Below are 26,928 nucleotides of genomic sequence, written 5' to 3' on the forward strand. Positions count from 1 at the left end.
ATACCCATCTAGTTACCTTTTAAATATTGTATTGTACCAGCCTCCACCACTTCCTCTGACAGCTCATTCCATCCATGCTCCACCCTCCGCGTAAAAATGTTGCCCTTTAGGTCCCTTTTAAATCTTTCCCCTCTCACCTTAAACCTATGCTGTCTAGTTTTAGACTCCCCCCACCCCTGGGAAAAGACTTGTCTATTTACCCTATCCATGCCCCTCATGATTTTATAAACCTCTATAAGGTCTAGGCACATAATGTTTGATTTTGTTTTGCATGGTTGAATGTCACTAAGATTTGTATACATTTAATGAACTCTAGCTGGTTATTGACACTGCTCACATTTCCCCATGAATGTTAACTGCTCTAATATGAACCATCTTAGCTCTCCTTTCATTTACTCTACAGAAGCAGAGTTCAACACAATTACATGACCAAGCTGCGTGTCTATTCTGCACACAAATACACAACGGTTTTCATCATCCATTAGTAGGCAGTAGCAAAATCACAATGCATTTTAATTTATTGAAGATCAGCTTCACTCAAAACCCCAAAATGTTTTTTTAAACCAGTACTTCCAATGGCAGAAATCCTTTATTAAAGGGAATTAATGCACTCACAACAGAAAACATCTTTCTTATCTCAAAGAAGCAGCTGCAACTCAACTTAAAATAAATAAATCTCCACGTAAAACAGTAACTGGGCTTAGCCCAAAATGCTCCTTTGAGGAAAATGAAATATTAGAGCTGTATTCTAGCAACATATATGCTGTGTATAACTTTGCTGGGAAAGAAACACTAAATGCTGTGATCCTTAGGAACGGGCTTCAGCAAGAGGAAGATGAAGGAAGCATTTTAAAGATCCCTGAAGGCTTCCCTCAAGAAATGCAACACAGATGTCAACACATAGGAAATTCTCATTCAGAAGAAATTGACTTGGAGGCAGCTCCTGTATGAAGGGACACAATTCTTTGAGAACACCTGTTGGCAAGAGGAAATACAGAAAAGGAACCAGTGAAAGGAATGCCAGTGATTTCAAGGACAAAGACCAATTTCACCTCCCAGAAACCCCTGCCAAATGTGTGGTCAAAGATGCAACTCTAGGATCAGGCTCATCAGTTGTATAAGGACCCTTAGAACCCATGACCAGTGATGGAATTTCTGAGGTGGACAATGAGTCACATTGGCAAGTGATTGCCAACAAAACTATCTTTAGCCTTAAATTATTGTGCAACTGATAGTTTAAAAAAAAGTAAGGTTTTAATATTTTCTGTGACATGCTCTGGTTTCAACTTTCTGTTAATTTAGTTATTTTTCTCAGCTTTTCGTCTTTGAATTCCAATCAATTGGATTGGCTACGTCAGCATTTTTGATCATTAACCAATCAGGTTGTCCTTAATGTTGTGCAGTTCTGTTTGGTTTTGAAGAAAAAGAGTTATGACTTCCTTTAAACAGGTGGGTTATTGCTGTAATCTCCAAACTTGGTGAAAATAACTGGAATGCTGAAAATGCTGATGATAAGCATATGCTCCAATTAGGGTGTAATCTTCAGTAATGCAGTGATTTAATTTTGCAGTACACTTAGATCAAAAATCAGAGCTTCTGTAACTTTTAATGAAGTCATTGTTCAACACATGTAAACTGCAAAAGTAAATTGCATTGTACAGTGCTTTTCATGACATTACAGTATACCAAATTGCTTTTACAGCCATAACAGGTAGGTTCATTAGAAACACGGTCACTATTGTAATTTAGTATGTACATAAATGTTTGTTTTAAGCCAATATTTCAACACTTGGGGGACTCTGCAGCCTTCAGGACTCAATATTGAGTTTGTTGATTTTAGAACCTAAACATCATCATCCACTTCTCCACACATAACATGACATGGGATGCTTTCAGCACAGTCAATGCATTTTCACAAACTTATAGTTCCCATTACAAATTTTCCTTTCTCCCTGGTATACTATCATCCATCACTTTGTCTGAAAACCTATCATTTTCTCCCTCTGGGCTCCACCTCTGCCTATCCATTCGGTCCTTCCCAGGTAGGAAGTGGAAAATATGAAACCCTTGTTTAAGAAACCCAGTGACCACAACGTGGTCAGTTTAACATTAATGGTGAGGTAAGGTTTTAGAAAGACTCATCAAGGAGAAAATTAACAGGCAGTTGTGAGAAATTAGCCATTTAAGAAGAACCAGTATAGAATTGTAAATGGTAGATCACACTTCACAAATAAAGTTGAGCTTTTTGATGAAGTAACAGAGAATGTGGATAATGAGAATGTAGTGAATGCTGTCAATATGAATTTTAAGACTACATTTCATAAAATATCACATAATACACTGGTTAACAAAACTAAGGTTCATGGAGACGAGTTACCCACTTGGATAAAAATATTACTTAAGGACAGAAAATGACAAATCATGGCGGCTGGTTATATTTAGGCTGGAGCATGGTAGACAGTGGTATACCCCACGGTCCATTTTATGACCACTGCTTGGTTTAAAATATATGAATAACTTAGATATTGGAATAGAGAGTCAAATTTAAACATATGCCAATGATACCAATCTTGGAAGTGGATAAACAATGAGGTTGATAGCAATCAATCACTACAAGGTTTAGATAGGCTAGTGGAAAAGAAACATAAGTGGCATGTGAAATTAATCCTGAGAGATGTGGGATGACAGTTTTGACATAAAGGACAGGGAAAGGCCAAATATAGTTAATGACACTGTCCTTGAACACACTTCAGAATGGAGGAGAGCTCATGTGCTTTTGAAGAGACAGGATACCTTGAGAGAGTAGTTAGTCAAGCACAAAGGATCCTGAAGTTCATAAATAAAAGTACTGGATACAAAACAAGGATGCTATGCTAAACCTTTTACAGAGGTCTTATTAGGCCATAACCAAAGCTCTGGTCATCACACTTTTGGTAAAATTTGAAAGTCCTTGAGAGGGCGCAAAGATTTACTACAATCATTCCAAGCATGAGAACATTTAACAAGAAGGTTATGTTTGACAAACTGAACGTCTTCTCTTTGGAGCAAATGAGATTCACAGGAAATTTGATGGAGATTTGCATATTCATGACCTGCTTAGATAAGGTAAATAACAAAAGAAGTTCCCATTAATTGATGGTACAGGGTCAAGGGGACACCGATTTAAGGTTTTGAGCAGAGAACTCTTTCACATTGTGAAATTAATGACTTAAAGCTTGCTGCATAGAGGGTGATGGAAGTTAATCAATGATTGCTAAGGGAAATTGGACATGTACTGTAAGGAAATAAGCATGGCAGTGGGGATAGAATGGGGTAATGGGAATTACTGATGCTCTACCAGGAACTAGCATGGATTTGATTGGCTAAATGACCTCTTTCCATTTGACTCTATGATTCTATAAATGTGTTTATTTGTGACAAGAAGGAAAGAGTTACTGAAGCACTAGGGTATATATTGAGAAAGAGGGGCGAGGGAGTGCATTAACCTTGATGACAGTGAGATTCTGAAGTGAATTAGACATTCAAAGCCACACACATATATGCTCCAGGCTTTGGTTGTTTCAGTTTGATTCAATGCTTCCTTCTTCATTTTCACAATCCCCACTGTTGTTTGCTTGAGTCATTTGATTCAGTGCTATACTGGTGATATCATCACTGTGTTTGGCTATGAATGGAGCTATTATGCAGGGAGAAGGGCACAGACTCTATTGTAAATGCAGTTGCTTTGCCCGAGGTACTGGATTGCTCCTGATTTGCAACACAGTCTTTTCCTTCTAAATTGAAAGAATTTACATAATCATTTTTAGTCAGAACACAAAATGTGTGTAGTATGCCTATGTGTGTATGTATGCATGTCTTTGTGTACACCTGTTTGTCTGTAGCTATCTTTATACCAATGCCTTTGTGGACTTGTATTGGTATATCTATGTGTCCACAATTTCCAAAGCATGCATTCATGCAAGCTTCCACATAGTTATTCAAAGGCAGATTGGAAGATGAATCAGCTTGACTAGAAGGGAAAAAACAACCTTTGGAACCAATACTGCTGTTTCCTCATCAAAACTTTAACACAGTTGATCTGAACCTCCAGTAATAAAACATGACCATCCTCACCCAAACGTCAGCCTCTCTGCTCCTATGATGCTGCTTGGCCTGCTGTGTTCACCCCCTTTTCTGATGAAGGGTCTAGGCCCGAAACGTCAGCCTCTCTGCTCCTATGATGCTGCTTGGCCTGCTGTGTTCATCCAGCCCTGCACCTTGTTGTCTCACCATCCTCACCCAATCCTGGTTCACCCAGCTCTTCAATGCTTTTACAGTGCTATTCACAAGATGATTATGTTATACTAATCTTAACAGGGAATGAAGATTGACAACCGTGGTAACCAATGTCTGTTTGAGTCCTGTCACAGCAGGGACAGCACTGATCTTGGTTCCTGATTATTGGATTGAGTTCGGAAACTGATTGTCTTCTAAACCTGGTGATTTACCAGACGCTAATGCTCACTTGTTCAATAATAGCTTGTTTGTCACGCATAACAGATTAATTTGTTTCACTGTATTTTGTATTTTTCTACACACTCCTCCATTTTTTAGATCTCCTTATAGAAAGGAGACTTTTCCCCACTTTCAAAATTGTCCTCAAAACCCTTTGGCAGTTGTTTTGTTATCTTTCAACTTTCAATTTTGACCTTTTTTGCTGTGCTTGATATCCATGGCCATTCTCCTGCTTTGTATTGGTTTTTGGAAATATCTTTCTGTTCAAGAATATAGAGGTTGTTAATTCTGGAGGTCATCTAAAGATGGTGCTATTGTTGATTTTATTGCAGCCTGACTGTCTCAAGTTTGCAGCATGCATTTTATATAACTTTGATGTAGAAATTCTGGTCTGGATATTCAACGGTCAGATATTTGTGGGAGCATTGCAGACTGGGGTTATGTGTCAGGAACCTGTGGTATCTCAGTTGCAGCAGATTCAGTGGGAATTGCCAGGAAAATTAAGGATTCTAGTGGGCAATTCCCTTGTATCTGGAACCCACTGAACAAAGTCCTTATGTCAGTCTATAGTTGCCCAGGAAAAGGTAGACAATTAAAAACATAGGATGAGTCCTGGTTAACTTTTAAGCTGACCTCTCCCAATCTCATAAAACATACCCCCAACCATACCTTCCCAGATCTCCTATATCATCCAGATCTCTGATAATCAACCTCTCCACGCTCAGATCCCCTGAACTCAATACGATTCCACACCTCACAGTCTCCTCCTGTTGGCATCAACACCTTCCCCTCCACACAACCACTAATTCTGACTCATCATAAGACACTGACTCTTGTTTGGATATGCAAGCATTCAGTGCTTTAAGTGAACAATCAATCAATGTATTGTTTTTGCCACTGACAGTATGCTGACATCAAGCCAAAACGCTGTTCTCCCATTCACAAAATGAGTAATCTAACATATGAATCAGCGCTGGTGTGATTCTAGGATACGCTTAAGATCACCTAAAACAGACGATTTGACTCCACTGACTGGAAGAAAAGTTGCTAACCAGTAGTTTTGGCACCTCCTGCTTCATCAAGTTCCAAGCCACTTTGAAGCTCAGTAACTTGACCATGAAGTAGAACAGCAGCAACAAGAGGAAGGAGAAGAAAAGACAATCAAGTCTGTGAATTCCATTTCCATCAACATGCCTCCAGTGTAGAAAAACTTGTGGATCAGAAATTAAGCTCCGCAGTCATCTAAAGACTCATCCTGCCTGGCAGATGTCATCCTCGATACTGAGGAACCACTATCGCCATTGTTTGGTATCTCAGCCATATGTCCCAAAGATAGGTAGATCCTATCTAACAGCATATCCCTATGTCTGTTTGCTAAAGCCAAGCTTACTTACTGTATTCCACCAGCCTGCATTTACAAAACTCACAATATAGTGTCCAATATTAGCTGGGAGTCTGCAATTGGACAACATTTGTTAAATAACCCTGAGTTTGCAGAGAAGTGCTCCAAAACCAATTTAGGATTGTCAGCTGGACTCACAGTGTGACGCACTTCTGTGTACTCACAGTTACACATATTACAAATGGTTTTATACTTGTCTCATCCTGGATCAATGGGATTTTCTCTCTGGGAATACACAGAACCCAATTCTTTGTGGAAAGAAAGATCACGTGCACACACTGCACCTGAACAAAGTAGTTGACAGTTATTCTCTAGTGAATTTCTCAGGCTAATGCCTTGACAAATCAGAGTCAACCTTCCTGGTCTAATATTTAAACAAAACTTCACAATTAACCGCCAATGACAATTAACTGGGACATTCTCCATGAAAAGACTTCAATCATTCAGAATTCACTTGCATACGAAACATCACTCTCCTCTCATACATCATGAATGCTATTTTCCGATTTCATTGGTATTTCTTGCGAAATATCCTGATGAACAAAAGATGAAAAATTTCAACATGTCATTTCCAGGATTAAAAAAAAATCAGATTATTTCATTATAATTAAATACGGGTGTTATTAATGAATCAGATCAACTGGAAATTTGATTGACAGTCACAACTGTTATAATATTTGGCAGCTAAATGGAATACTCACCACATTAAAATAGTGATGGGAAGTGCTGGGTTTGAACCATTTGTAGTTAGCTGCCACCAATTCTTCTTCCTAAGCTAGTCCAAGGACTTTCTAATAGTCTCCAGTGATGAATTAGTTTCTTGAGAAGAAACACTTGCCTTAGCTTACAAGACAAAAGTTAATTATACATTATTAGCTAGGTTACATTATACTGATGATAACAGCAGGAGGAAGAGGAGGAGGAGGAGAACACATAACTCTATGACAACAACTGCCCTAAGCTGCCTGATGTTCCATTCAGTGATTGTGTTAAATATTAGTGGGTAGAGCTTTATCTTATTTTAGATTAATCCTTTTGTGCTCATTAACTTGTACAACAATAACAACCAACCAGAATAACTGGAATGAGTGATTGAAGATTGCTAAATGGTATCTGATTGGTGCTAACAACCTTTAACATTCACTGATAAACCAATCATTGCTATTGAAGGTTGGAGCAGGTCAGGAGCTTGGTATCCTGTAATGAATAACTGATCTGACTCCTTAAAGAATCTGTACAGTGTGGAAGTAGGCCATTTGGTTCATCAAGCTTACATCACTATAAAAGGCACAGGAATGTAATGGAATACTTTCCATTTCCCCGGGTGAATGAACCTCCAAAAACATTTAGGAAGTTTGTCACCCTCTCTACATCACCACATTAAACATTAACTCTCTCTACCACCAGTAGACTATAGTAACAATGTTAACTGTCTGCAAGATGCACTGCAGCAACTTGTCAAGGCTCCTTTTATAGTCCCTGCTAATCCATGAGCTCTAATATCTAAATGGACAGAAACATCAAACACTTGGAATATCAACACTTGCAAGTTCCCTCCAAGCTCTACACCACCATGACTTAGGAATATATTGCCAGACTGTAGTACTCCAAGAAGGTGATTCATCACCATGTTCTTGAGGGAAATTAGGGATATCATAACAAATGCTGGTTCTACTAGCAATATCTACATCTCATAAATGAAAGAAAAGACTAAAATGAGCATGGAATTGTCTCACAAGCAGACACGTAATAACATAACTGTTGGTTGAGAAATAATTATTGTTTTTGGTCAACTCAGCTGAGAGATCACCTCTGCTTTTCTTGAAGATAGTGTATTGGGATTTTTATATCCACCTGAGAAGTCTGCTTTAACTTTCTATCCATATGAATTGTAGCGTTCTGTTGGTGATGCACTGGAGTGACAACATAGATGCTCGATAGAGAAAGTAAACCTAGAACCTTCAACTTATGCTGCTAATGCATTGCATTTTGTAGTACAGCTGGTGTATGTGGTTTAGTTCTGTGGCTGCAAAGCTTTTAAATATTTTTGAATTGGCAGCCGATTTTACAGCACAACACAATAAAATTTTGCACTAAGTTAATGTCTGTGAAAGATGAGGGCATGAGAACTGTAAATCATTTGATTTCTGTCACGAAACTGGGGATCCCTTGATGTCGATGACCTTATTCTCATCTTTGTATTGCAATGTTTCAGTGTTACACGATTGAAATATGTTTCATTGAGAGATTGGCATCAAAAAAGATTGTTCTTTGCATTGGGCATCAGGCCGACCTCTTCCCTAACAATTGGCTAAGGGCTGCTAATAAGTCCATATCTTCTGGACAAGTGGATTTTTGTTCCTTTAGTGTGTGACATGTTTGTAATCCTTATGCTGATGTATCCTATCAATGTTTTCCACTTCTGTTTATTGAAGTTATGTCTCCAACTGCTGTTAATTTTCTACATCGCATACGGAGACAATTCCTGATGGTGAGCTGGTGTTTTTGCAATTGGCATGATTTGGACTTTTTTTCCTTTTTGGAACTATACAAGTAATATTAATTTACATTATTTGGGATTTGATTGCTTTTAACTTTGAAAAGATTACAGCCATTTTTATTATTATAATTCAGATATATTACTGCCAGTTACCATGTAGTTAGTTCTATTACTGTTGGCGAATTTAGCAGTATTGTCATTAATACCATCAGTTCTCATTGTAATATTTAGTGACACATTCAAAGAACCTTCTGTCGTTGATTTCCCCTCTATAAATTGCTCATGCTACTGTTGATTTTCTTCCTCCCAAACCCCTAGGGAGTGAAAGATTACATAGATGGGAATGCAGAGTTCAGGATACAATTAAATGAACCATGATTTTATTAAATTCTGGAGCAGGCTGTAGGGGCGAAATGGTCGACTGCTCCAATCTAGTATGTTTAGTGAAGTTCAGGGTCCAATACAGCTCTTTCCCCAGCACTGGTAACAGGGTTGCTACTCTTATTTGCTCAGGCTTTTTATTTAATTCTGTAATACTCACATAGTTTTGCCATTGAAAACAATCAAATTCTATCTCATATTTCCTTTCATTTCTACTGCAGCAAGGAATGGAAAATTTACAGCCGCTCTGGCTCAGACACCAGTTCAAGGTTACAGCTGCCTTCTTTCTTTTTCTTTGCAGTCACTAGCACTTTTACAACTCTGAAAATTCACTCAATCTTCGTTGTGTCATTCTGACACCATGGTTTAAGTAGTGTGCTTAATGTCTGTGACAAAATAAAGGGAAAACTTATTTTTAGTAGATGTAGAGATCATTTGACAATGGCAAGCCAGTTAGTATATAATGTATTTCTTCTACAGCCTAGGTTTTGGTGTTAGCTCTGGCTACCAAATCTGAAAATCAGAGTAGATATCAATATGGCACAAGCTGGCACAGTTTAATCATGGGTTCACTACTATCCTGTTCGTTTTTCAGTGTAAGCATAAAACATTTGGACGTTTGAAAATGGCATCCAGGAAAATACAACAGCTGCTGCATTGAGCTTGTGACATAACTAAACATCAAGGTCTCCAGTGCTGCGCATGATTTGTGCAGTCAATTCCTGCAGAGGCAAAAATCATAGTTAAAACAATTTATTGGAAATATATTTTGTAAATGATAAGATCGAGTTTGTGTAGATAACAGTAACCGTGATGCTTGTCATTTTATACCTCATATCCTCCGCTTTATGCTCTAGTGTCAGAAACTGCATAGCAATGTTATAAAAATTGATTGATTTTAGGACAGAACTTAGGTCTTTCTATTGTTTCGCATCTCAGAATGACATGAAGCTGTTTAGGATGTCTGGATGTAGCTGCCTCTCTGTTGACTACAGTGCCATGGAATGTTCTTTTCCCTCTTTCGCTGGTGAGGTTCAATGGCTTCAAACAGTTGAGAATAGCCATGTGAAAATGATTTACTGGGAACAGAAATCTTGCATAGAGCAATGCCACTGAGGATACTATTGACATAATGGGATAGAACAGATGTGCTGAAATGGAAGTCAAACTCACCCCCATTGTTACTGTGATAAACTATTAATCCAAGTCTGCAGGGAGCAATCTAAATTATGGAATAAGTATAGAAGTTAGACTTACTTTCAATTCAAAATGGCATTTGAAGTAACCAAATTAACTTATTTTTTCAACTTTAAGAAAGTTTATTTGGGCAAATTGTCAGCATGTTCCAAAACTAGGTTATGAAACTTAATTCTCCCATAGAAGACTTGTCAACCAGCCATGAATGTTCAGAAAGTGACCTATAATTTAACAATTAGTAGTAAATAGGAAATTCAGGCAGAATTATAGTTACATGGAGTAATGATAAGTGAAATCATTGAATTCAATACTTCAAATGGGAAAAATACATGATTAAATGTTTAAGAGAAGGGAGAGAGGGAGAGAAAGTTTGTACACAGATTTGAGATTATTAAGTTTAATGGTCTTATTACAAAAGTTTTCTATAGCGTAATGCAAAATACTTGCAAGTGAGTAACGTAGAGATGTATCATTCTCCTCTTTATTTAGAGCTGCTTCTGTCATGCTGTGTCCTTTACTAGTCATTTTTTTCCTGCCTCATCCCCTTTAATCTTGCATATTTCTCCATCCTCACATTCCGTCCTCCATTTGCCCATTTTCCCGGACAATTTATATGACCTACTCACTCTTCCTTGCAGCATGTATCGCATTGTCTTTGATCTAAGCAAATGCTTTATTTCATTTGACATGCTTCTTTTTATTCATCAGCACTGCATCTCTCCTTCTCTAAATTTGGCATGCTATATTGTCACCTCTTAACACCTTGCTCTGATGCTCAAGTTCACTCCTCCATCTGTTTTACTTTGTTCCCTCTCATCAACAACCCTATTCCTTTCAGTTCATTTCAGCTCATCTCTTCCTAACTTGCCCTCATATTAATGCTATTTTTTATTTGCTCCTGGCTTTCAGTTTCTTAATTTATTGCTTTAGAACTTGAAATGTTTGGCAATGTTTGTAACAAAATAATCACACTTTCTATGTGATAAGTAAACAAAGCAAAAACACGAAACAAGCATACTGAACAGATTGTCAAACAATAGCAAATGGGTACCAAACAACAACTTTCATTCCTAGTGCCAAATTTTTCTTTATCGAGAGTTATCATTACTTTGTAAGCTTGCAGTGTTTTTTGACACTTCCCCTTTCATTTGGAGTCGCAATTTTGTTCAGTTTACCTGTTTTAATTGGTGTATTAAGAGGGCAGGTTATCAACAGACAATAAGCTGTCGGCCTATACAATACTATTCAGTTTCCTATTGGTACCTTACCACTAGCTCTTATTTCCAACAATTCGTAAGGCAGGTTCTGGGAAATAAAGTTTAGCAAGTTTAGTATGCTACAGTAGGAGATTGCGTAGTTAACACTGACCACAACATAATTCAGTTTAGAGCAATTATGAAAATAAATCCATAAAATCAAAGTTATAAAAGTGATTTAATTTCAGTCTTTTAAGAGGGGATCTATGCTGGGATAGACTGGTAAGAGCAATTGCAGGGAAAACCAGGATTAGTGCAATCAATGACATTCAGTAAAGGGGTGCTAATTATATTCCTGTTCAAGAAAAAATGCAGAACTTCAAAGCTAGTGATCCCTTGAAATAAAATAAATCAGAAAAGAATGAGGCTTACAACAAATGTCAGGAACAGAATTCAACAAATAACCAGGAAGAATATAGAAAGGACAGAAGAAAATCAAATTAATTAATATAGGAGGCAAAAGAGGTAATGAAAAAAAGACGAGCAACCCACAACAAATTGAATTTTTAAGCAGCTTCTAAGTATGTAGTGTGTGATGGTGAGCCTTGCTGGGACCAGGAGTTGAGAGAGTCAGGAGTCAAAACTAGCTCCACTAGCAAGCAGTATGTTTCCCAAATCAATCCAGTCCTTTGGCTGGTTTCCAGGAGCAGGAATCAGGGTCTGTCTGGAGTACTTGCTCACAGGAGTTGACCAGCTGAAATGATTCGTTCAGAGCCTTTCAAAGCTAATTACAGGAGGTAAACTGGAATTTTCCTGTCAACTTCCAGGTTCCTGCAGGGAGGCTGTTTATGGTCCTGGCGGCAGCCTATCAGTGGCAGATCAGGATGAAAGTTCTCAAGAAGAGTTCTACTGGACTCAAAACATTTACTCTGTTTTCACTTTCCACATATGGTGCCAGACACACCCAGTTTCTCCAGTGTTTTCTGTGTTTGGGCCAGCAATGTTGGCAGTCCTAGAGTCTCTTCCTGCCTCTTGGGTGTAGGAGCAGCCACAGGACACCCTAGAGAAAGAGCCTCCACAATGGTGACCTGATTGTAATTCACATTTTTTATTTTAAGTATTGAAAGATTTAAGATGGTGAAATTTGAATGCAATTTTAAAAATCTGGAAGTTAAAATAAAGTTAGCCTAATGGCAACCATGTATCATTGTCAGTTGTCATAAAATTCCAGTTAGTTCACAAAAGGAAATGTGCTATCCTTACCTGGTCTCACCGACACATGACTTCCAACCCACAGTAATGTGATTGACTCTTAACCGCCTGCTGAAATAGACTAGCAAGCTACTCAGTTCTACAAACTGCTATAAAGTCTAAACAAAACGTTGCAACAGGATGGACAAGGCAACATTAGTCTAGGCACCAGAAATTACAGTGGCAAACATAGCTCTGCTAATACTGCAAAATTTTCTTTACCAACATTTTGGGGCTTGTACTAAAAGTCGGAGAACTGTTTTACAGAATAGTCAATCACATCCTACATACAGCATCTCAGATGACACTGTCACCATTAAAACTGAAAGAACTGTGGATGCTGTAAATCAGAGACAAAAATAGAAATTGCTGGAAAAGCTCAGCAGGTCTGGCAGATCTGTGGACAGAATCAGAGTTAACGTTCTGAGGAAAGTTCACTTGACCCAAAGCGTTAACTCTGATTCTTTCCACGAATGCTGCCAGACCTGCTGAGCTTTTCCAGCAATTTCTATTTTTGTCTCAGACATGGTCACCATCCCTAGATATGTCCTATCCCACGGTCAGGGCAAGCTGACCAGAGGTAACAGCACTGTGTCACACATTAGGAATGAGTTGTCATGGGTGTCCTCAACATTGATTCTGAATTCTATGGATTCTCGTGGCATCAGGTCAAACATTGGCAAGGAAACCTCTTTCTGATGACCATCTTCTGCCCCAGATCAGCAAATGAATTTGTGCTCCCTGGCTGAGCTCCCCATTCAGCATATTACACTTCTTGTATTACTTGAAGAACCCCTTTCCTTCTATGAACTAAATTCCCAAATATACTTACTCAAGCAAATCTCTCTCTCACACTGATCAGACATCCTTACTGACCATACCTTTTCTTATATGAAGCTGTGATGAGTCACTCCCTAGCTTAGCTACTTACTGCAGTAATTATCTTTCTCTTTGCTGGAAGGCAGAAAGTAAGTGAAAAGCAATCAAAAGAAACCAGAACAAAGACCTTTCAGCTGACTTGCAAAGCCAAGCATCTCAACATCAACTGCTCACCCACCAACATCATGCTTCCAGTTTCACCCAAGCTAATGGTTGCAATATCCCATTGGGTACACTCATGGAACTGAAAGACTGATTCATGTATAATTTTTAACTTTTATCTTTATTGGGCTCACCTCTGCTTTCTAATCCACATGCACATATGTTGCATTATTACCTATAAAATTACTTTTTCATTACTCAAGAAAGCCTGTTTAAATTCCCTCCTTTTCAAAGTATACATTAATTTGATCTGGGGGAAAGGCATCAACAAGAAAAGAGATTTATTTATAAAGTCTTAGACTCAGATTCATACAGCACAGAAACAGACCTTTCAGTTCAACTTATCCATGCAGACTAAGTTTCCCAAACTAAACCAGTCTCATTTGCCTGCATTTGCTCTTATCCCTTGAAGTCTTTCCTATTCAAGTACCTGTCCAATTGTATTTTAAATGTTGCAATTGTATTTGCAACTACCTTTGCTATTCACTTTATCCATGCTCTTCATGATTTTATAAACCTCTATAAGGTCAGGCCCTTCAACCCCTATGCTCAAGTTAAAAAAAATCCCAGCCTTTCCAACCTCGCCTTATAACTCAAACCATCCAGTCCCAGTAACATCCCTCTAAATCTTTTCCCTTCAATTTAATAATATCCTTCCAACAGTAGGGTGACCAGAATGGCACATCGTACTCTAAAACTGGCCTCACCAACATTGCAAATAAGTAAGTGGGTAGGTGAATAAAGAAGGGGGATTGGTTTTCCCCTCCTTACTTGGGTGTTTGACAATTTGAGATATCCCATCTGGAGCCATAATAAAGCAAGGACTTGCCCATGGACAGATCATAATGCTATCAAGCCCAAAAGGCATATGAGGGCATGTCAGGAATAGCACCAGGTGTACTTAAAAATGAAATGTCAACCTGATGAAGATGCAACACAGTTCCACATGCATGACAAGCAGTGGAAGTAGCATGTGAAAGATAGGGCTAAGTAATCCCATGAGAAGCAGATCAGATCTAAGCTTTGAAATTCTGCCACATCCAGTCATACATGGTGGTAACAAGAGGAGGAGGCCCAAACATGGACAAAAGAGTTGAAGTCCAGAGGTGAAGCGAAAATGACTGCCCTTAACAACTAGGTAACATTCAAGTGAGAATGGCATCAAGGGGTCCTAGCAAAACTGGAATCAATGCAAATCAGGTAAAACAAAAACTCTGCGCTGGTTGGAGTTATACCTAACACAAAGGAAGATGGTTGTGGTTGCTGGAGGTCAGTTACCTCAACAACTCCCAACTCCCTCATCGAGAAGGACAGGGCAGCAGATGCTTCGGAACACTATCACAAGCTAGTTTGCCTCCAAATCCCATACAATCAGGAATTGAAACTATATCGCCATTCCTTCAATATCACTAGTTCAATGTTTTGGAATGTCATTCTTAACAGCACTGTGGGTACTCCAAAGCCCTAAGGACTGCAGCAGCTTAACAAAACAGTTCATCACCATAATTTTGAGGCAATTTGGGATGGACAATGAACGCTGGCACAACCAGCAACACCCACATCCAATGTATTCAATAAAATAATATATTAAAAATAAAAAGAGCCATGCACCATAAGGAATGTCTTTAAGAAATCACTTGAAATTTCTCTATTTTCTGCAATTGAACAGCAAGAGAGACCAGATACCTTGTACAATCCCTCATTAACTCGCAGAGCGTTAATGATCCATTTTATATATTTTTGTCACTAGCTGCCCTGGCTCTGTTTCTACCCTTTGCATGCAATCCCAGAAGCTCACTTATAGTAATAAGGTGTCATTAAAAATATCATGGTCCAGATGACTTGTTATTGTGATGCATTGCACAATATAATGTATGATGCATCTGTTCACTTCTAATAAAGTTATTCACATTTCCAGCAGCATAACGTTCTAGGACTTGTTTTATTTAAAGATTTCTGGAATCACGTTTTCCTCACACAGAGACAGATTCTGGGCTGCAAAATTCAGCTCTGCATGGATTGCTTGTAGTAAGTTGAAGGGTAGAAGAGGTTATACCATAAAAGAGTTAATTTTATAAGACCAATAAAAATGTAGATTAAAAACAGCTTTTTGAGGTTACAGGAGATGTAAATGATAGGATATCTGACATTTAAAGAAATCATCATCATCATCATCATAGAATCCCTACAGTGTGGAAACAGGCCCTTCAGCCCAACAACTCCACACCAACACTCAAATCATCCCACCCAGACCCATCCCCTATAACCCATCCAATCTACACATCCCTGAACACTACGCAATTTAGCATAGCCAATCCACCTAGCCTGCACATCTTTGAAGAGGAATAAGAGGAAATAAAAACTGCAAAGAAATATGAACAAGGTTGTGATCCAAAATTGTTGACACTCAGCACTGAGTTCAGATCGTTATAAAATAAAAGCAAAGCACTGGGGATGCTGGAAATCTGAAAGATGAAAAGTGAAAATGTTGGAGAAACTCCACAGATTTGGCAGCATCTGTGGAGAGAATACCACAGAGTTAATTTATTGCATCTGATAACTTTTCTACAGAACTGAAGAAGTTATAGAATGTCCTGTTGAAAGATAAGACACTGCTCCTTTAATTTGTGTTCAGTTTCATTGAAATACTACAGTAGGTCATGGATAGAAAGGTCAGCATGGAAATAAGGTGGAAATTAAATTGACAAATGACATGTTGCTCAGTTTCACCCTTGCAGAATGAACAAAGATGCTCTGTAAAGTAATCCCCAAATTTGTGTTTGGTTTCTTCAGTGTACTTTGTAAGCTTTTTTGCATTCATTCATGGGATGTGGACGTCGCTGGCTGGCCAGCGTTTTTTGCCTGTTCCTGTGCCCTTGAGAAGGTGGTGGTGAGCTGCCTTTTTGAAACACTGCAGTCCACGTGCTGTAGGTAGACCTGAAATTCCACTAGAGAGGGAATTCCTGAATTTTTACCCAGCAACAATGAAGTAATAGTGATATATTTCCAAGTCAGAATTGTGAGTTGTTTAGAGGGGAACTTGCAGGTGGTGGTGTTCCCATGTATCTTCAGCCCTTGTCCTTTAGACGAAGTGGTCATGAGTTTGGAAGATGCTGTCTAAGGATCTTTGGTGAATTTCTGCAGTTCATCTTGTAGATAGTACACACTGCTACTACTGAGGCATCAGTGTTGGAGGGAGTGGACGCTGTGGATATGGTACCAATCAAATGGGCTTCTTTGTCCTGGATGGTATCAAGCTTCTTGAGTGTTATTGGAGCTACACCCATCCAAACAAGTGGGGAATATTCCATCGTTCCCCTGACTTGTACCTTGTAGGTGGGGGACAGGCTTTGGGGAGTCAGAAGGCGAGCTATTTGCTGCAGTATTCCTAGACTCTGACCTGCTGTTGTAGTCACTGTATTTATGTGGCAAGTCCATTTGAGTTTCTGGGCAATGGTAACTCCAAGAATATTGATAATGGCAGATTCAGCGATGGTGACACCACTGAATGTCAAGAAGCAGTGGCTAGATTGCATCTCATTAGAGATGGTCATTGCCTGCAACTTGTGTGGTATCAATGTCCCTTCCCATTGTCAGTCCAAGCCTGGATATTCTCCAGATCTTGTTGCATTTGAACATGGACTACTTCAGTATCTAAGGAGTTATGAATGGTGCTGAACATTGTGCATTCATTAATGAATATCCCCACTTCTGTCCTTGTGGTGGAGGGAATGTTCTTGATCAAGCAGCTGAAAAGCTACACTGAGAAGCTCCTGTAGAGATGTTCTGGAGCTAAGATCACTGAGTTCTAACAGCCATGATCATCTTCCTACGTGCCAGGTATGACTTCAAACAGCAGAGAGTTTGCCCTCTGTTATCCATTGTTTCCAGTTTTGTTAGGACTACTTAATGCTAAACTCGATTGAATGTGGCCTCGAAGGCAAAGGCTGTCATTCTCACCTCACCTCTGGAATTCAGCTCTTTTTGTCCATATTTGAACCAAGGCTGTAATAAGGTCAGGAGCTGAACCCAAACTGGGCATCAGTGAGCAGGTTATTGTTGAACAGCTGCTGCTTAATAGCACTATTGATGATAACTTCCATGACTTTACTGATGATTAGAATAGACTGATGGGGTGGTATTTGGCCATTTGACCATTGGATTTGTCCTGCTTTTTGTGTACAGGGCATACTTGGGCAATTTTGCACAATACCATGTAGCTTCCAGTGTTGTAACTGTACTGGAAGAGCTTGGCTAGGGGAGCGGCAAGTTCTGGAGCACAACCCTTCAGGATTATTTCCAGAATGTTGTCAGGGCCCAGAGGCTTTGCACTATCCAGTGCCTCCAACCGTTTCTTGAAATCACATGGAGTAAGTCAAATTTGCAGTGATGGTGGGGACTATTGGATGATGTTTAGATGGATTATTTGCTTGGTACTTCTGGCTGAAGATTGCTGAAAATGATTCAGCCTAATTTTTTGTACTGATGTACTGGTTTCTTCCATCATTGAGAATGGGGATAATTGTGGACCTGCCTCTTCCAATGAGTTATTTAATTTTCCACCACTATTCATGACTGGATGAAGCAGGACTGTAGAACTTGGATCTGATCCATTGGTTGTGGGATCGCTTAGCTCCATTGCTTGCTGCTTATGATGTTTGACATACAAGTAGTCCTGTTTGGTAGCTTCACCAGGTTAACAGCTCATTTTTAGGTACACCTGGTGCTGGTCCCGACATGCCCTCGTCCTGCATTCTGCATTGAACCAGGGTTGATCCTCTGGCTTGATGGTAATAATTGAGTGGGGGATGTGCTGGGCCATGAGGTTACAGATTGTGCTGGTGTACAATTCTGCTGATGTTGAAGGCCCACAGTGCCTTGGATGTCTGGTCTTGAGTTGCTAGACCTGTTCAAAACCTGTCCCATTTAGCACAATGATAGTGCCACACTACACAATGGAGGTTATTCTCAATGTGAAGGCAGGAGTTTGTCTCCACAAGGACTGTGTGGTGGTTGCTCTTACGAATACTGTCATGGACAGATGCATTTGCAACTGGCAGATTGGTAAGGATGAGGTCATGTATATTTTTCCCTCTTGTTGGTTCCCTCACCACCTGTTGCAGACCCAGTCTAGCAGCAATGTCCTTTAGGACCCAACCAGCTCAAAGTAGTACTGCTGTCCATCCCACTGTTGATGATGGATGTTGAAATTCCCCAACCAGAGTACATTTTGTGCCCTTGCCACTCTCAGTGCTTTCTCCAAGTGTTTTCTAAAATTTATTCATTCATGGGATGAAGGCGTCCCTGGCTAGACCAGCATTTATTGTCCATCCCTAATTGCCTAGAAGGTTATTAACAGTCAACCACATTGCTTTGGGTCTGAAGTCACATGTAGGCCAGACCAGGTAAGGATGGAAATTTCCTTCCCTAATAGTCATTAGTGAATCAGATGGATTTTTCCTGACAATCAATTCATGATCTTCATTAGACTCTTAATTCTGGATTTATTAATTGAATTCAAATTCCACCATCTGCCTTAACAGGATTTGAACCTGGGTCCTGGCACATTCCTGGGTCTCTGCATTAACAGGTCCAGTGATAATATCATGAGGACATTGTCTTCCCATAAAGAAGGAGTACTGAATCATCTGCCAAGGGATGATGGTATGTGATAATCAGCAGGAGATTTCTTTGCCCATCTTTAACCTGAAGCCATGAGACTTCATGAGGTCTGGAGCCAATGTTGAAGACTGCCAGGGCAATTGCCTCCCTACTGTATATCACTGTGCCACCATCTCTACTGGGTCTGTTCTGCAGGGAAACAGGACATATCCAGGCTTGGTGATGGTAGTGTCTGGGACATTATGTGTAAAGTACAATTCCATGAGTATAACTTATCAGGCTGTTGCTTGACTAATCTGTGAGACAGCACACCCAATTTTGGCACAAACCCCTACATGTTAGTAACCTTTACAAGGTAAACAAGACTGTTTTTGGCATTGTCTTTTCTGGTGCCTAGGTTGATGCAAGTGGTCGGATGTTTTAATTTCTTTGTTGAGACTTCATAATGATTGATACAACTGAATGCCTTGCTAGGCTATTTCAGAGGACAGTTGTCAATTACATTGGTGTGGGTCAGATCAGGTAAGGATGGCAGATTTCCTTCCCTGAAGGATATTAATGAACCAGATGGGTTTTTCTGACATTCAACAATGTTTTCATGGTCATCAGTAGATTTTTAATTCCAAATATTTTTATTGAATTCAAATTCACCATCTGACATGGCAAGATTCAAACTCATGTCACCAGAACAATAGTTGAGTTTCAGCTTTAATAGTCTAAAGATCAGACTAGATACGTCAATAATATTCTAAATTGAAAGAAGAAAAAATAAATCATTGTGGCACCTCATTATGATCTCTTAAAAAATGATATATTAAAGAATTGAACTTCCCAAATGACCCCAATTGAAGAAACTAATGGTTAAAATTTCATTTCTTTTCAACCTTACTGTCGAGATCAAAGTAAAGTGAACATAGCTTAAACATGAACTAGTAGGCAAATTGCAGTCAACAAAACTATAAATTACTCATTAATTAGCAGGTGCACCAAAAATAGATTTTGCAGATTTACTAATCAGTCCACTGAGCATATTTGGCACTAATTCCAAACGCAACATGTTTCAAAGTGCTGAGTTTTCACAGATTGAATTCCATTTGTTTTCTTCAAGGTTTTGCCTCACCCTCACTGTCAGAAAAATGCCTAACTAACCTGAGCCTCAGGAGAAAATTCTCCATCAAAACAGTATATGACTGTGGAACTTCCTCAGCTTTGCTCAGAATGTTCTTGTTGTCATAGATTCATCAAAGATATTTTCAAGTAACAGAAACAGAAACAGTAACAGCAACTATGTATTTTTATTTTTCCAGTTCCAGTTTCTGCTTATATCATCTTCAGCTGGCCAATCCTGCAACTCTGGGAAATGACACATTTTCATGAAAATCAGACTTTCCCTTTCAGTTAACTAAAGTTTCCATTCAGTTCTCATTTTACTTTGTCTTAACAAATGCAAGACTTGAAATCACCAATTTTGTCGCAATTTAGAAAGTGTTCAAGGCCTCGGGTGAAGAGAAACTGGGCTGTAAAGAACACGCTCAGCAGGTCTGGCAGCATCTGTGAAGGAAAAAAGAGTTAAAGTTTCGGGTCCGGTGACCCTCCCTCAGAACTCAGTTCCTTCACAGATGCTGCCAGACCTGCTGAGCTTTTCCAGCAACTTTGTTTTGGTTCCTGATTTACAGCATCTGCAGTTCTTTCGTTTTTTATTTTGTCAAGAACAGGTATTTGAAATGTACTGTAGAAGGAGTGTTGGGAGTGGTTAAAGAGTGGACCAGGTTATCGTGGGAGAAATAGCATCCTCAGAGTGAAAGGGGAAGGGATGAAAATATATTTTTAGTGCTGGCATCACATCAGAAACAGCAGCAATGGTAGAGATTCACCAAAGATAAAGACTGATAAGGTTGGAAGGTGAAGCCAATCATGATACTTTGCAGAATAGAAAGGGGTGGGATTAGAAGTACATGAAATAGAATGGACACTGTTAAGACCTTGTCAGCCACGATATAGAGAGTCCTCAGTTGAGGAAAAAGGAGGACATACTGGAAATCAAGCTAATTGTTAATGACTATATGTGGCATTGTTTGCTAATCACAAGTAGATCTAGAAAAAATAATTGACATTGCTGACAATTTCCACCTTTCTTTCATCTTCACATGATCCTTCTCTGATCTTCACTTCCAATCCTAGAATTCCTGGTCTGCATTTTGGGATAGGCTTTCAATAAATATACACTATTCACTAATCCCAAAGCTACATTGTGACACTTCCTCACATTGTACTTTCTATAAGGATTCTGTTCTATTCCCTCAGTTTCATTATGTGTCACATTTGTTCAAATAATGCCACCTTCCAAAAAATGTTTCCAATATGTTTTTTTTTCTCTTCAATTGAAGAAAATTCTCCTCATAATGTTTGACACCATCACCCTCTGCCAAAGGATTGCTGGTAACAACAAGGACACTGGTCAAGCAAGAACAAATGCACTGTAGCAACTGCGAATCAACATTGCTAAAATCAAAGAACTGAGAAAAATAACACTCGCCCTTGGGGACTGGTCCTTTGATCTTCAGAATATTGTTTTCCCTGTCTATATTTTTCTACATATAATTGTCAATCAATTGTCAAGGTCAACCATCCATCTTTGTACGTCTTATTCGTGAATGAGTGTCTGTATGTATTTGGGATCTTAAAGGGGTATAATTCAAATAGCCTGACAGGGATTAGCAATCCTTTCTTTTCTTTTTCCATTTGTTAATGGATAAGTGTATTTACAATAAAAAGTTATTTTCATGCTAATGATGGATCCAGGTGTGAATTGTTTTTGTCCTGAGCCAGTCAAGCAACTTTCGTGGTTTAAATTGGGTATTTACATATAAAACATAGAACAGTATATCAGAGGATGAGTTCCTTCAGCCTATCATCTCTGTGTCAACCATGATGCCATTATAAACTAATCCCACCTGCCTGCACGTGGTCCATATTGCTTTGTTCCCTGCCTGTTCATGTGTCTATCAAAATGTCTCTTAAATGTTGCTAAGTACCTGCTTCTACCATCTCTCCTGGCATCGTGTTCCAGACACCTACCACCTTCTGCATAAAAAAAACTTGCCATGCACATCTTCTTTAAATTTTCCCCTTACGCTCCCTAGTATTTGACATTTCCACCTTGGGAAAAAGGCTCTGACTATCCACCCTACCCATGCCTCTCAATTTTATGTACTTCTATCAGGTCACCCCTCAGGCTCTGATTCTCTCAGGAAAACAATCCAAGTTTGTCCAACCACTCCTTATAGTGAATAGAATTCAATCCAAGCAACATTCTGGTAAACATCTCCCCCCACTCAAACCCACTCCAAAGCTTCTACATCCTTCTTCTTGTGTGGCGACCAGAGCTATACTCAAAACTCTAAATGTGGCCTAACTAAAGTCTTATACAGCTGCAATGTGAGTTATGAACTTTGATGCTCAATGCCCTGACTGATAAAGGCAAATATGCTGTATACCTTCTTTACCACCTTATCCACCTGGGTTGCCACTTTGAGAGCTATAGACTTGGACTCCAAGAATCTTCTATATATCAATGCTCCTGAGGGTCCTGCCATTTACTGGATACTTTCATCTTGGATTTTATCTCCAAAAATGTATCAGTTCACACTTGTCCGGATTACACTCCATCTGCCATATCACTGCCAAACTTTCCAACTGATCTATATCCTGCTGTATCCTTTGACAACCTTCACAATGATCCACAACTCCACCAATTTTTGTGCCATCTGCAAACTTACTAATCAGACCTCCTACACTTTCATCCAAATCATTTCTAGATATATATTACAAACAACAGAGGTCACAGCAGTGATCCTTGTGGAATACCACTGGTTACAGACGTCCAGTCAGAAAACCTTCGCTTCAGAACTAACCTCTTTCTTCTAAGCCAGTTTCGTACATAACTTATCAATGCACCACAGATCATCCTACCACCAGGGACCTTGTCAAATGCTTTAGTAAAGTCCATGTAGACACATCCACTGCTCCATGCTAATCAATCACTTTGTCACTGCCTCAATATACTTAACCAAATTTGTGAGACAAGATCTCCCCCTCATAAGACTATGCTGAATATCCCTAATAAGTCCATTATTTTCCAAATATGGGTAAATCTTGACCCTAAGAATCTTCTACAATAATTTCCCTAACACTGATATAAGGTTCATTGGCCTACAATTTCCTGGATTATCCCTGTTATCCTTCTTACAAAAAAAGAACAACTTTAGCTATTCTCCAGTCTGGTTCAAGAGGAGACAAAGATCTCGGTCAAGGCCCCAGAAATCTTTTCCCTTGCCTCCCTCAGTGTCCTGGGATAGATCTTATCAGGTCTTGGGGACTTATCTATATTAATGTTTTTCAAGCCACTCAAAACCTCTCCCTTCTAAATAGTGACATGCCCCAGAGTATCAACTTACTGCTCCCCAATCTTACCATCACCCATGTCTTTTTCCTTAGTGAATACTTAAGCAAAATACTCATTTAGGACTTCACCACTTTCCTCTGGCTCCATGTATAAATTCCTTCCTTTGTCCTTGAATGAACTTACCCCTTTCCTAGCTACATATATACAGTGCATTGGGAACCTCCTTAATCTTATTTGCCAAGGACATTTCATGACCCCTCCTAGCCCTCCTAATTTCTCTTCTAAATTCTTTTCTGCTTCCTTAATACTCATAAAGGGCCTTGTCTGATGTCCGTTTCCTAAACCGTCCATATGTTTCCTTTTACTTTTCGACTAAACTTACAAATCTCTTGTCGATAATGGTTCCCAAATATTGCCATCCTTATCTTTCATCCTCACAGGACTGATCCTGAACTCTGATCAATAGGACTTGAAAAGAATCCCACATGTCAGATGTAGATTTACTCTCAAACAGCTGCCCACCGCACCCCACCACACCACTCCCCCCATCTAATTTCTACAGTTCCTGTCTAATAACGTTGTAATTAGCCTTCCCCCAGTTTGGCACTTTCGCATGAGGGCAAGTCTTATCCTTATTCATAACTATATTAAAACTTATGGAATTATGATCACTGTTCCCAAAATGTTCCTACACTGAAACTTTGATCAGCTACCCAGGCTCATTCTCCAATACAAGTTTGAGTACAGTGCCTCCCTAGTTGAACTATCTACATATGTTTCAAGAAAACCTCATGGATGCACCTAACAAATTCTGCACCATCTAAGATGCTGGCACTAAGGGAATCCCAGTCAATATGGGGAAGTTAATATATTTATGAAGACTTATAGAATAGTGAGGTTTGATTATCAATGTAATTTTCCCTGTTAAGGCACAACAACATTTGAGGGCTTTCTGTTCAGAATCTTTGAAAAAAGAGCGAAATAAAATGGAAAGAAAGGGTGATTGGAAAAGGATTAAAAGGACAAATACCAAGTTTTTCATACTAAAATAAGGTGGTGTTGGTAGCAGCTAAAACTATCCTGCAATTGAAAGGGATATTCCTGATGAATCTACAGAAATTAACAAAAGCTAGGCTGATAGAAGTTTCAAATAAATTAGAGGTAGAATTACCTTTTAGTACAAAGAAGTATTATTTCAATTATATTCAATAATGTTTCAATTTAAATTAAATATTGACAAAGCAATAGGACTGATGGAAATGCAACAGGGCTAAGTACACAAGTGGTTTGTGAACTGAGATAACAGAGGTTCAATTACAGTCAAAATATCTTAAATATGACATAGAATTGAGATAACTTAAGATGAGAAAATAAAACGCAGCAGATAGTGATGAAAAACTTGAACGTGAACTTCAGAGAAAGGTGACAAATAAAGAAAGCATCTAAGATGCTGAACTAGAGAAATGACAAGGGATCAAAAATAGAGAGAGAAATGAAAAAGAATAACAGTTTTACAAGAATGCAGGTTAAAAAAGTGACTTCAGATGCTGAAGAAGACTCTGATAAGGCAAGCCTAGTCATAATCTAAAGTCCAGGAAGGGAATGATTACATTTGTGAAACTTTAAAGTAATTCTTATGTTGTTTGAGATAAAAAGTGAAAAAAATGTGGCTGAAGAATAACTGGATATTGCATGCAGAACAGGCTGACAGGTAGAGCACATGAAATTTATGCATTACTGTCAGAGGAGGTTTTTATATCTTATGACATAGAAAGCAAAGCTATTATGATATGTATGAGTAAGCCCTGAACTGTACAGGCAAGAGTTTTAAAATTTGAGGAAGCAGCCTGGGCAAACCTATACTGAGTTTGAAAGATTAAAGAAAAGTAATCTTGATTGGTGGATGTGGGCAATAGGAGGAAATACTATGAATGAAGCTCTCAGAGAAATAATTTTGTTAGAAGAATTTTGAAAGTCACTAAAGGGAAGCTGATTCATATTCTCTTTTTGACCCCTGCCCTGCAAAATAACATACAGCCTCAGTATTCCCAGTAATCTCTCAAAAGGCAGACTGCTGTGAAAACTTGGAACACTTTTGATTGTTGGTATGACAGCAGACTGAGATTGCATGACTTCAGTCTGAGCTTGTACTGCAGTCTCAGTCTTTAGGTGGTGTCTGTTTGTGCCAAGATGAGACATTGGCCCTCAGATGCTGCACAGTGGTTGAATCTGTAAAGGTTCCCATTATTTGGAAAGGATCAGCTTCAGGCTCTGTACAAAGCTTCTGCCAAATTTTTACCAGACCCTTCTGTTCTCTTTGTGAGAAACAGCAGGCTTTCTGACAGGCCTACAAAAGCACTAAACATTTCATTGTGCATGCCCATCAATCTTCCCTGTACGTTATCAAAGTCCTCACCTCACTTCAGCCCTCTGAAACAAAACCTGTGTTTGACATTGACTGTGGGAAAACCAGTGTTGATGCTATCCTTGAAACCTGCCCTAGCCACATTCAACACTTGCCCAATAAAGGTAAAGTTTCATATTGTACATGGACCATAGGGCTGCTCTCTTATTAGAGAGAGGTGATTGGTGATGGTTTAACCTGAGAATCACCATGTCACTGGTGAGGGAAGGGGTTAAGAGGGAGGTTCCTTCATGGTAATATCAGCTGGTATGTATATTGGCATCACAAACCAGCCATCCAGCCAACTGAGATAACTAACTCAGTTACTCATCATGACCAAATACCACCAAATCATTATTTTCCATTAGATGTATATTGCCAGCAGCTGAGCTAGTGGCTGTGATTATAAGATCAAGTGACAGTGTTTCATCATCATTAGTCTCTTGTTTCTCTTTCATTTTATACTTCTGCACTCTGTTTGCTAAGCCGCAATTCTTGGGTTTCTGAAATATTAGGGGTAAAAGTGAATTTACAGTCAAGAAAATTGGGAGAAGCAATAGGTGCCTACCTGTGCAATTTAAAATTTGTAAATCAGGAGAAGGTGTGGAAAGGGGATTCAAGAAGAAGATTTAGATTGTGAACAACCACTACAAGGCCCGGTGGGGGGGTCACTAATTAACTTCCATGTGAAGCTGGTTGAGTACGAGTTTCCTTAGTAACAGGCTAAGGCCCCTACCCAGCTGGAACTCATTTATAAAGCAGAATCCTACTGGTGTTCGTGGGACTCTTGTAATGTAATGGTAGTGTCCCTACTCTTGGACCAAAAGACCTGGGTTAAAGTCGCATCTGCTCCAGAGGTGTATAATAACACCTCTGTTCAGATTGTTCAGAAAACATAGGTTAAAAAATATTATGGAGGTTGAGGAGTGATCTTATAGAGGTTTGTAAAATTATGAGGGTCATGGATAAGGTGAATAGTCAAGGTCTTTTTTCTGAGGGTATGGAAATCTAAATCTAGAGGGCATAAGTTTAAGG

The sequence above is a fragment of the Rhincodon typus genome, chromosome 14 (assembly GCF_021869965.1).
Source record: "Rhincodon typus isolate 14 chromosome 14, sRhiTyp1.1, whole genome shotgun sequence".
NCBI lineage: Eukaryota > Metazoa > Chordata > Chondrichthyes > Orectolobiformes > Rhincodontidae > Rhincodon > Rhincodon typus.